This window comes from Dermacentor silvarum, chromosome 5 (assembly GCF_013339745.2).
Source record: "Dermacentor silvarum isolate Dsil-2018 chromosome 5, BIME_Dsil_1.4, whole genome shotgun sequence".
NCBI lineage: Eukaryota > Metazoa > Arthropoda > Arachnida > Ixodida > Ixodidae > Dermacentor > Dermacentor silvarum.
Genome location: NC_051158.1, coordinates 126,549,958 through 126,563,103, shown reverse-complemented (window position 1 = coordinate 126,563,103; position 13,146 = coordinate 126,549,958). Strand labels below are relative to the sequence as shown.

The 13,146-nt window shown below is 45.9% G+C and overlaps 1 protein-coding gene across 2 annotated transcripts in view; it reads right to left on the bottom strand.

Moving 5' to 3' along the window:
• Positions 1-13,146, bottom strand: part of LOC119454402 (uncharacterized) — a 76,765-nt gene that overhangs the window by 61,203 nt on the left and 2,416 nt on the right. The window lies entirely within an intron of this gene.

The window sequence follows — 13,146 nt, the reverse complement described above, 5'->3', positions numbered from 1 at the left end:
CTCTTCGTGTGTGCGCCCGGACTGGTATGAGATGGTCACATCGTATTCCTGCAGGCGTAGGCTCCACCGTGCCAGTCGTCGAGAAGGATTCCTTAAGTTTGCCAGCCAGCACAAAGAGTGGTGATCTGTCAGAACCTTCAATGGGCGACCTTTAAGGTAAGGCCGAAACTTTGCAAGAGCCCATACGTCTGCGAGGCACTCTTTCTCCGTAGTGGTGTAGTTAGACTCTGGGCGCGATACAGTGCGACTACTAAAGCAACATCAGGGCAGCAATTCACTCTGTAGAAACAATCCCCTCCAAGCCAAGGAAGCCGCATAGCTCTCGCGCTCTCCGAAATAGAGGTTGAGGTCATTGTGACCGACGCCAAACAGGCCTGCCGCGTCTTCGCTAGGGGCGTAATTCATGAAAATATGCTCAAAATCATCAATCAAAAACCGCCAACCAGATCAGTCATAGTCATCTGGCGCCACCTCATCATGGCATTTCTGTGTCATAGTGGCATTCCTGTGTCAAGGAAACTAGTCACGGAAGCGCTTCGAAAGACGATAAAGAGAGGGTGGTGCTAGCGTACAAATGGCCGACGTGGGTCGTACAGCGGCAAATCTCTGAGAAAACCGTATTATCTACCAGAGACCCTACTGATCTTGAAAATGGTGCCTATTGATGACTTATCGACTGAAAATGCATATCTAAGTGATGCGACTTTCAGTTTGCCCTTATCTGCACATTCGTAAGCGCCGTTGAACACCTGCTGCTGCCTAGAGGACGTGTTCGAATAGGAGCCTTTCTGCAGCTACGCAGTACTGAAACCACTTTATCAGAACTTCAGTTGTTCGTTGATCATCGACGCTGCAATTCTGCGCAGACATCCGTTATCCTTGCCTTGAGCTCATCAGACGTAGTTGCCTCGACGAAGTAAACACGGTCTGTCACATAACCCCAAGGAAAAAATATCATCGCCTCTTCCACACCCTGATGATGGTCTAACAGCGAAGCTGTGTTAGTTACACTGAGTGCTAGGAGTGTTAGATGTGCATATGTTGCACGTGATTCAAATGCTTAAACACAAATAAACTTGGATCTACAACCGCAACTAATAGTGAAACGTTGCGAGGCAAGAAGAGGCAGCGACTTCCGACGCTTCTCGATGAGTGTCCAGTTCTCTGGTCAAAACCTGCCGAGCGGCCACCAGAGGCATCGGCTGCAGTCATGGATATCGTGCGGGTTCGGCGTGAACGCGGCAAAACGCGGACGGCGTCGGCAGCAGCTCTAGGCGTTGCGCGTTATCCGAAAAGGCGCGCCGCACGGAAACACCATCGTTTATCGCCGTCTCCTCTTCGCGCGCAGCGCGGCTTCTGATTGGTCACTTCCTCCCCAAGCGCCCCTCTCCTCCTCTGCTGGTCTCTTCTCCGGCCCTCCACTGGCGCGGCTCTCATCCTTTCCTGCTCACGTGACCTGCGTGACGCCGGACAGACGGCGAACGGTCGACTAACAGCTCCGTTGTTAAAAATCGAGTGGACAGAGCACTTGTGACCTAGCCGGCCAGTTTACAGGCCTGTGCCTTCCAATCCATTGCCCGTGATAAGTCGCATCCAGACAGTTTCCTGCTCGGTTTCTGCTTTGTACCACAGAAGTGGAAGACGTGACAGCGGGCCTTCGCTGAGAAACTCATCCATCACTTCTTCAAGGATTTCGTCCACGCAAAGCTGTCCAATCAGTGTGTGATCGAAAAAGAAGGGACTAAACAATACCAGGAATCTGGGACATCGCCGAACAGCGCCTCTAGCGGCCGCCTCTGAAAACATGCGCATTTTCTATGGAAGAGTGTCGTTTTTCCCAAATAACTAATCATAGAAGTCATCTTTCAAAATATTACCGTGCAAATAGGCTCTAGGAGCTTAGCCCGACATCTCATGCAAGCGGTACCATTACTTACGACAGAAAACCCGTTCCAAATCGCGGGCGAAGTTCGAAGTATGGGAGTCTATGGAAAAGGCCAAATTTTGGAGGCTATTTTGGCCAGTAAAAAGCAATTTGCGATGAGCCTATTGCATCGATCGACGTATTATTGGGGATTTATCAACTTCAATGACTTGGCTTTCAGCTAGTTGCAGCAGCAACTCTTGAAATGGCAAAAAAGTCGTTCCAAAATCGCAGTTTTCATAACAAGGTCACAGAATTTATTGTGGTACGCATATAAACCTAGTTTTTGCCTCCGGCAGCACTCAAACCGATAGCCGAGCGTTCTGCGCGACCACCGATTAGGATCGCTGATACCACGATTGGCAGTTCGCAGGTTCAAAGCCAGCGGCGCCGCCATTTTTTTTTATCACTTTGTCGCTGCTCAGTTTGGCCGTTTCCCGCCAGATGGCATATTCCGAAACGCAGGTCATTTAGTTGCGGTTCTTGTTTAGTTTATTTCTACTGTACTCTTCCTAAAAAAATAGCTGGCTGGTTTCGTGAACATGCGAACGTGCTTCCAAACTTCTTTTGCACTTTAGGTGTAATGTATTTTAGACAATAAACCCAACTTTGTGTTTTCAAAGCTGATTTCTTTCTTAAGGCAAACATTTATGAAGACATTACTAAGAAATATTTTTGCCTATTCAGCTATGTCACGGAAAGGCCTCTTTGTGCGACTTTTGTTCAGCCTGAAACGTACCACAAAAATAAATAGCTTCCCGTGAGTGCAATTAAAAGGCTCAGAAGTAGAAAACTTGGCTGCAGCCCCAGACGTAGTATTCTTACAAAGGAATACAGAAGCTATTTGACTGAGTATATTTGCATATATCAAAGCAGAATTTTTGCGTACCGGATCTTCGGTGCAAATGAAGGCTGTCCAAATTATTTCACAAGCGTTTTTGCTTAGTACAAACCAATACCTCGAAACATAAACATTCTATCCTCAATATGCAGCGCACGTGTCTTATCATTTGAACCATTCCCATATACCTTCACGAAATTCCCGAAATACTAAAGGTCTTCATATCCTTTTACCACGACGTACGCAGAGGAGTATTGGAAATAATGCGAAAAGACACCGAGGCGTGTTAATGTAGTTTGTCGTGTAAACATAGAGAACTATTCCAATTACAGACCACACACTTTTTGAGTTATGCCCACAAACCGTTGCAAGAAGACATTTTTTTTTCGGCTAGAATCACCAAAGTTACTATGGCATTCTGCTGTTCTGTTCTTAACTAACTGTATTGCTGAATCAGATCGCAGCACCACGATATAATTACTGGTACAATTCTTCAGTAATTCTGTAAGAATTTTCTCCTACGCTAAATTTAACGTGTTTGGACAATTGAAGAAACATGAGAAAGGACCGTGAGGCTTGCAGAAATGTTCCCTTATTAGAATCGTTTATCACCCGTATCGGTACGGTGGTATTGTCATGATCACTCCAGCGTCCACGGACACCATTTATCACTTTACTGCCTGTAAAAAAAAAATACAAAAGTGTCGTTCCTTGTGCGTGAGTAGCACAATCGCAGCTGATACTTTCATATGGGCCCACTAAGCTACACCTTCTATTTCTGCCATGGTGCCACAAGAGATGTCAATTTCACCCTTGAATTTCTCCCTTTCAGTTTGCTAGAAAGTATAGGGACGTACACAAGACGAACAGGCGAAGTTTTGAAGTAGTCCTGAGATTTTAGTAAAATTTCATAGGCAATGTTATTATCCTTTATTAGTTTACATATTTATTACACCTGATTGGTGATAATAATGACGTGCTACATAATAGTTCAGTTCTTCTACTTAATAAGTCGTGTCTGAGTCTGTTGTCCTGAAAATTAACCAGGTGTAAGCACTGCATGACGTTGGCTGGAAGGCCATTCATTAAAAAAAATTGTGTGCAGAATAAAGAAGATGCAGGTGTTCAATCGCACAGTCGCCGCCAAAAATTTACGCGGCCGAGGTTCTGCGAATAAGTTCATTTTCAACGCAGCTACCCCGCAGCCAGTAAAACTATGCAAAACTTTGTTTTGTTTACTCTAGACCAGTATACGCTGTAAATCCGAATACTACGATGCGTGACTAAGGCGTAGAAATATAAATGTTTTTTCACCTTCCGGGGTACGAAAGCTTGTGACGCTGACTATACGTTCTGAAGGCGAGGTTGCTTTTTAGCTTATTCGTGATGACAAGCGCCGAGCTCTTGGTGATGGGATATTGGAGCGTAGAATTGTAGAACTTGTGCAAGCTCAGGCGACTTCACGACGCAAACCTAGCGATAGAAGCTCAGAAGGAGGAATAAACATTTATTGTAGAGCCAGCACTTTATGATGGCCGGGCCTAAGCTTCCCATGAGGGGACGTCGAGGGCTTGCCTCGCCGCCGCCTCACGGGCGTGCTGGGTCGCCCAGGTTTGGTCGTCGAGGGCGGAGCTCCGCAGAGCCTCACGCAACCTCGACGAGGGGGTCGTGGTGTTAATGTATGTGTACCGTGCTGGGCACTCCCACAGCACATGCGGAAGCGTAGCCGGGTGAGTGCCACAGCACCGGCAGTTGGGTGTGCTGTAGACTTCAGGGAATATAAGGTGGAGGCGGGCGAGTGAAGGGTACGTATTTGTTTGCAGCAGACGCAGGGTGGTAGCCTGCGCCCAGCTGAATTTGGGGTGAGGTGGGGGGAAAGATCGGCACAGCATGCGTTTAGTTTTTAACACTGATGATAGATGAATAGTCAGAGTAAATGAATGTTACTGTCTAATTCTGGACAGACTCGAGTGTAATGCATACGTTCTAGATCACTGTAGGTTCCATACTAATTCCATACTAGGCATTCCTATTCGAATTTTGGCCTGTCTTAAGCCTACCGAGTCTTAAGTAATCAAAATAGGTAGGAAATTGCTTCTTGGGATGTAGCCGAGGCCATGGTAGATGTGATTAGTAATGCGCTATATGTGAGTAGGCTGACTGGGATTATTACATGAAGTGCGCCAACGTACCTACGTAAAGCCATGGTGGAAATTATGGAGCCCTTTATTGTAAATATATTGAAGCCATCTGAGAGTGTCTCTGGTAAAAAGTTATAAGTTTATTAATATGAGGACTGATTAGCCTTCTGTTAAGCTGTTAGGAAAAATGACATGTACGAAGTGCTATTGTGGTTAAAATTACAACGTTATCAGCGCTTCCAAAAGAAAGTGACTGTACAAGTCCATTTTTCTCGGGCGTTCATGTCACCTAGGTACCACCGCCTGACCCAAGACCTTTATGTTTTAAAATCTGCCCCGATGACGTAAGTTACGTTGCGGAAAAAAATAAATACCCTTTCTAAAGAATGAACCATAACAGCTTGCCGACAAAGCGCAGTACGTTGCCGCAAGTCGTCATTTGTGATAACGATAAGAGCGACAGCCCGTCGTTAAAAATGACTTGTCACTCCCTGGTTTTTCTTTTTTGCTCAAGGATGCAACTAACCCGTACAAGGGTAATCCCTCCCTTCGCATGATGCTTGCTACCTTTCTGGTTCTGGACAAGCGCGTTGTTTGTGTATATTTCAGGCGCTTGGCATCGAAAGGCTTAAACCTTTAAACAGCGAAAGGCTGTCACAGTCGCTTCGGTAGCTGCACGGAAAGCGCGGACAATCAGTCTACTTTCAGCACACGCGCTCTCAACCAAGACATATTTGCGAGAAAGGGGCTCCTATATTACCCATAGCGAGAAATGTATCCACAAATTACACCTCATTATCCCGATGTGTTTATGAGCCGCACTCTGGGCCTGTATTCCGTGTTATGACAAAAAATATAGTTTGTGCAGTGTCAGTAGCCTAAACATAAAACAGGAAATTGAAGTCATCACATCTACTATCCTATATCATAAATTGAAAGAAATAAAACTGAAACTGTACTTCATAATACTCGCACTGCAAACTTTTATGCATGTGATTCATTTCAATTTCCTATCTGTTCCAGGGTAGAAATATGCTGTTCAGTTGGTAAACACAGATTATTTTGCAAAATTTGCTAAGAATTTTTGCCTCCAACATATGTTCCTATTGGTCATGCACATTTCTATCTATCAGATATATGGTCGAAACATCACAAAGTCGAATTGTGAATCATTTAAAAGTTAAACTGGCTTCTCCAAATAGGGGAAATGCCGTAGGAATTTGAGAATGTAATAATACACAATCATTTGGTTGCATAAACTTCCTGATGTATAGGCATGTAATGAAAAGCTCAAATGTATTACAAGGCTATGTCTTTTCGCAGCAATTTCATTCACTGCATTTATAAAGCCATGTACGTTTTCTTTTTTTTTTTATTTTAGCGCGTCAGTCCAAAAACACATAGCAACTTATTTACCAATGCGATATAAGTTTCAGAAGCTTGTTAATTAGGTTGTCATTTGAGCAAATAAAACGAGAGACTTTCATGCACAGACAAAATAAGCGGCTAAGAGGAACAACTGACTAGTTATTTCAGAAGAATAACTGAGTTTAGCTACGTAGTGTTAAACTATGTAGCTTTAAATAATGCGCATATTTTATACATCGCCGGATAGGGGTCATTGGAGATCGCTAGGCGAGGCCTTCGTCCTGCCATGGACATAAATATAGTCTGATGATGATGATGATGAAACATTGCCGGAGGTGACCACCTCTCATCCAAGAAATATTTTTTACAGTTTAATAATTTATTTATTTGCGCCGTCAGCACTCGAAGGCATTACGGAAGGAAGTGGGTTGAGCAGGCTAAACAAATAATGCAATGATTAAAAAGTAAGTTTCTAATCATATAATTTTAGCTGGTGGTACGTGGAAAAAAGTTCAGTGCGCACGACGAAGGCAGCTTTACAATTATACCATATTACCTGACCTTACAAGGAATTTAAAAGGAACATAGTAAGTAATTAACAAATTCAGATTACACAACGTACGGTAGTTGATGTTGCATGAAACTTGCTTTTATTTGTACTCTTTATGATTTCTTTGGGGAGGCGATACCATTCAAGGGCTGTGTGAGGCCAGAAAGAGCTGAAGGAAGTTAATGTGACTAAATCTGATACGTATTTTGTACAGCTGATCAATACGATGCCATATGTATGGTGACGGAGATGCAGTCGTACGCGGATATATCTAGCCAACATATAACGAATTATTCTGTATATCGAACAGCTGTAAAATCGCCTTGAATATTCCATGCAAATGTATCGGGCTGGTGCACGCGTATAAAGAACGCTCGTTCACCAGCGCATTCGATATATCGAACGCGGCGCCACGCAGAAGACCGCATAGTGCACTCCTTTGTACACTTTGAGGTATTCTGGCACCTGGAGGTGGAGAAGAGATAGTGCAGTCAGTGGAGCCCCGTCAGGCTGTTCGGCTGGCCCTCATGCTACCTCGGACGTCAACATTCCTTCTATCCGATTTTGGAGGCGTCGTAGTGTGGGTTGAGTGCCTATTCACGAGTTTATTTTCCGCAAGCGATGGCCGCTACAAGTGTAAAGAAAGAATCAGCTTGGACTTGTCAATGAAGTTGAAAGTCAACCAGCATTTTTTTTTGCGGGTAAATAAAGTGTGCTTGCTTCCCCCCCCCCCCCCCCCCTGTTGCGTGCAGTAAGTTAGCGGCTCTCACATGCACTAACCGGTAAGCCACCGCTTACCTGAGGGCCTATTATTTTATATACCGAATTACCTATATAACGAACTTCTTGTGATCCCCTTGAGATTCCATATATCCGGGTTCGACTGTATCAGTTTACGAGTTACAAATTCAACTTTAGCTTTATTTGGGGTTAGAGTAGCTATTCGATCATAAGTTGAACATATAAAACGAGTGGAGTAAATTTGAGTTCTAATGAGGTAATAAATACAATGGAATTTCACACATTGGATGTATACTCAAATTTTGTTCCTATTAGTGTTTTCTATAGTAACATGAGAGAGGATGGTGCCATTATAAGTGTACAGGAGCCAATAACCCAACGTTCGATCCGCAGTGTTACTAATGTCGATATGCCAGGTAAGATTAGCGGTAATAGGTTGACCAGGTAAGATTAGCGGTTCTATGAACACGTGAATACTTTTATGAATATACAGGTGGTAACTCCGTGTTGTTAAGTAAGTAATACCCGTGTCACACGGGCGTTTGGAAGGCCTTCCAACCGATAGTCAGTCGACTCAAAGGTCAAGTTCGAGCTGCTACACGTGCGGTTTCGAAGGCCGCCGAGTCAATAGTCTATCGAGCCAACGGAGCACCCTACAACTCTATTGAAATCTGGGTGGCCTTTGAGCAACGGAAGCGGAAACAGCGCGAACATGCCGTCTCGTTCACAGTGTGCTCGTACTCACGGTTAGAAAGAACAAATCCAACCAAAATGCGCTAAAAATAATATACATGAGTGTTATTAATTATTCAATAAACTATTTTCGCCACTTCATATGTGCGAACTGCACATACTCTCGACAACAGCGACGTGCTTGTGTTCATTCCTTCCTCCATGTTGTCTAGTAAACTCTCCCTCTACTCCATGTGTTGCCGGATTCCGTCATATCACCGCCATTTCGCAACATAAAATAAATTATAGCGTTTTTAAGTGGCTTTAATGTTCTTTAACTTTTGGTTACATGAAAACGAAAATAAAGATCCGCAGCGCCACACAATTTTGCGAGAAACGCCTGAACCACTCAACGGCCTTTCAAAAGTGCCGTGTAGCAGCGCGACAACTCCTTCGAGTCGATAGAGTTGTGGCGTTTCGAAGGCCGTCGACTGGAAGGCCTTCCAAATGTACCCGTGTGACACAGGTATAAGTCGAAGAGTTGTTTTGAATGGGAGTTGCTCAGATGATGTTGCTGCTACGTCTGGTGTGCCGCAAGGCTCCGTGTTGGGGCCGATTCCTTTCCACTTTTTTAATGCGAAAGCATTATATGCCCCATTACGCGAAAACCCGTAGTTGTAGTCGGCGGCGTGACCGAATGACGCTACCAAAAATGGCCGACAGCAAAGAGTAAAAACGCGTAAAAAATGCTCGAATTGATGACAAATTGAGCAGGCAGGTTCATGTAAACAAAGTAAACTAATCCCTTTGAAATAAAAAATAGGTAAATTTTGATCTGGGCGGGAATCGAAACCGGGCCTCCGGGGCGCGGAGGAGACCCAACTTTGTCCCCTACGACCGGATAAACTCATCCTAGCTCGACTCGCAACTCCCACCCCACCACTACTCCGAATTTCGCCGCTGCCGAGAAATGTATGCAGCCATCTACGCCTCAAGCTCTGGCGAGGCACCAGCACTGGCCACCCCAACTCTCTGCCCTACGCCACCCCAAGCTACCCATCGACGATCATAAAATCATCCTCCGTCCCCGTGGCGGCCTCAACCTTCAGACCGTGAACAGCGTTGCGCTTCGCGATGCCATTCTGCAAGCAGCCCGCCTCGGTCACCAAGAGGCCAAGCCAAGCACCGTAATCATCAACACCCTCCAACACGTCGTCCTCATCAACACTCCCGACCCGCAACGCCGACACCACTACCTCGCCGTCAAGTCCGTACTCATCAAAGGCACTGCCTACGACTACTCCTACCAAGCGGCCCCGTAAGACTGCGCCCGCGGTGGGGTTCACGGGGTCCCTCTCGCCCACTCTTACGAAGACATTCAGGATCGTCTCAATCGCGAGCAGAACCCTCCCATCCTCGACTTTATACGCATAGGCTCCACGGAGTCCATTATCATCCTTTTCGAACAAGACTGGGTGTCCAAGCACATCTACCTCTCCTCCGTACTCCATAGGTGCTCCCTCCTCAAAAAGAATATCGAGCACTGCCCTAACCGCGGCGCACTCGGCCACCACGCGGATGTGTGCCCGTCTCCCAAGCAACGCCGCTGCTCCGGCTGTGAACAAGTAGACCCCCTACCTCACATTAGTAGTAGACCCCCTACCTCACACGTAGTAGACCCCCTACCTCACACAGTAGACTCCCTACCTGACATTTACCCACCGCCTACCTCTAGCAGGTGGTGTAACACCCGGGAGAATCTGGGTAGTGATCCCTACATTATTGAGATTCTCCTACAAGCAGGCCCAGCACGCAGACCAGCTCGTGGTGCTGCCATCACGAAGTAGGACTCGTTACGCACTTTCCGAGCAGCCCGCACTCTACACACCATCTCAGACATAGCTACTTAGTCCGACCAGCTTTAGTGCGACGTCCGCGCCGTGACTCGCCCCCTCCCAGAGGACTGCCCTGCGGACGCGATGGATTCCCATCTCCTGCAGCTCTGGAAAGCTAAGGCGGGACTCGAGCGGAGGTGGCAGCGCCAGCGCTGGAATACAACATTCAGACGCCGGCTGACCCAACTCAACAAGGAGACTGAGACGCATGCTGCGACTCTCTCTCGCCAAAATTGGGGATCCCTCTGTAACAGGCTGGAGCACAACATGAGCCTGACCCAGACATGGAACCTATTCCACCATCTCATTGATTCGACTCAGTCCAAGACACACCAGACACAGATCATGACGAAGCTCATAGACGCATCCGAAGCCTCCCCGCAGGAACTCCTCCAGACGCTTCGTGGTCTACACTTCCCCGCATATCCCCCCGGAGACCACCCACTATACAGGCTCCCCCAACGACCTCCTCGACAAAACCATCAGAGAGGCAAAAGTTAGGGCAGAACTTCAGCGCCTGAATACGTCCTCAGCTCCCGGTCCCGACGGAGTGCACAACAAGGCACTACGCAACCTCGATTCCCCCTCCATCACAGCCCTAACCGACTACTTCAATGAATGCTGGGTGCGCGGCACCCTCCCAACCCCAAGTAAAGGACGCTAAGGTAGTTTTCATTGCCAAATCAGGCAAACCACTTCGACCCGATAATCTCCGTCCCATATCCCTTACGTCCTGCGTGGGCAAGCTTATGGAGCACGTTCTCCAGACCCGGCTGAGCCGGTATCTGATAGATGCCAAAAGCTCCGTCTCCGTGTACGTGAAAAAAATGACTGTCTCTATCATCTCCTCATGTTAGCTGCGGTAAAAACTGCATTTCATTGTTTAAACGCTGAGATGAAGATGGAACTACGTGTAGTACATTGCCATATTGCTGCCGCGTCCGGTATTTTCATGAAATCTCGGTGACTTCGAAATACGCCTCAACGTCTTTCGGCCGTGTGGGACGACACAGAGATCTAGACCAATTTATTGTCAAATTTCTCGAAAGCGGATGACAAGAATATGAGTAAACCACTTCTTTACAGTAGTTACACATGCATCGTACTTCAAACCCAGAGTGAATATTTTGCGTAATCACTTCCGAGTGAATTTCGAAAACAAGTGGGAGGCAATGTGCAATGTATTGTACAAGGGGTATCAGCAGGATATACCTCAATGTTTGCAAAAGAAACCGCATCGAAAGGAACAACACTTAGGCGTTTAATTAATGCTGATTCAATATTGCAGTATGAGTAGAAAAAGAAATGTCCTATATATATTCTCAATTTAGTAAAGACCCTTGTTTGAACTCGGCAAGAGTTACATATCGATGTTAGTGTCCGACAGGCCGCCATGGCGGAAAGAAACTACAGAAGGGAGCGTCACGTGACAATCTTGAAGCCTAGTCATAAAAAAATATACTGCAGAATTCGCGAAAGAAAATGCACAGTAGTCAAGTGACAGACAAGCGGTAGTTCTTTGCGCCCTGCATGATGTGCTGCCTACGTGCGTGCGTCGGTGCACCTGTTTAGTGCCGTGGAAGGTTTACAGAAGGAACGCCGTTCCCTCTGCCATTCCTTCGTAAAAATAACAAGTTACCGTTACAGTTCCACCGGCCCTTAAAGCAATGGTGGCATTCCTCCGTTCCTCCCAAAAGGAACTAGTTCCTGGAACGCCGTTCCGTACAACACTGCACCAAAGGGAATATATCGCTTTCGCATACCCACACGTAAACAGTTTGAAATGTGCCTGCCGAATTTCTTCGTTTTCTTTTTTTTTTTTGACAGCGAAGCTGTTTAAGCCAGCCGTAATTTGTGGTGCGTATCAAGAAACTGCCAAGAAAGAAAATAAACTTTCTTGCCGAGGTGGGCTTCGAGCCCGCGTACCTCCGGTCCCAAAGCGAGCGTCGGAACCACTAGGCTATACGGCCACGCTGCCAGAACATGCATTGATGCTAACCATATGATTGCGTTCGAGCGTCGTCGTATTCGTCCACAGCTGGCGCGTTTGTACGCTCGTGCTCTGCGAGGTGAAGAGGTTTTGAGTGCTATGAGAGCGAGAGAGAGCGACGCCTTCACGGAGCGGGTCTCCTGGAACGGTGTTGCAAGCTGCGCTGTGCAACGCGCAGTGTCGGCCGTAAGTCCGAGACGCGCGAAAAGAAATTATCGTCTACATGAGTAATAAGATGAAAAGTTCGCGCGCACTTCTGGAAAATGCTGGGCTACGATCACACAGCTTCGCTGTTTCAAGCGTTGCGCGGCCGAGTGCAAGGTTTTTATTAGCAATATGTGTGATATTATTGAACCGGGATACAATTTTTGTGGATGATTCTGTACTGTGTGCAAGGGCATCTAATGAGTCATTGTTTGTATTGGCGGCCGACTTGAAGCGCGTATAAAAATGGTGTCACTGATAGCATGGCCCTAAACATAAATAATTATGCAGACATTAGCTTCACTACAAAAATGTTACAAAATCAGATATAAGTATTTGTTAAGTGGCCAGTTGAAGTAAAAAAATAATTCAGCAGTGAAATATTTAGGTCTTATGCTGTCAGAGGATGACTCTTGGTCATAACATGTTAATACCGTAGTTAGAAATGCCGGGCATGCCCTTCACTTCTTGCAACAAAGTTTAAAACACATAAGTATAACATAAAATAGCAGCGTAAAAAACAAATTTACCAATGTTGGTGTAGGCATGCCCTGTGTTGAATGCGGTTTCTGATGTGCATATCAATGTAGCATTGGGTGAACGTTAAACCCAGCTAGCACAAAAGAGATATAATCATTCTTATTCATGGATATTTCGCTTTGACCGTCAAAAATCTAGATTGAAGAAGTCAACATCGAGGAAGGATTCAATTGGGATGTAAAAATCTTGCTATAAGGCGGATTGTAGAAGACGTTTAAAATCGCTGTTTAGCAGGCTACAATTATAATTTTTGTTGTGTTTTCTTTGTTCTGATTTTTTG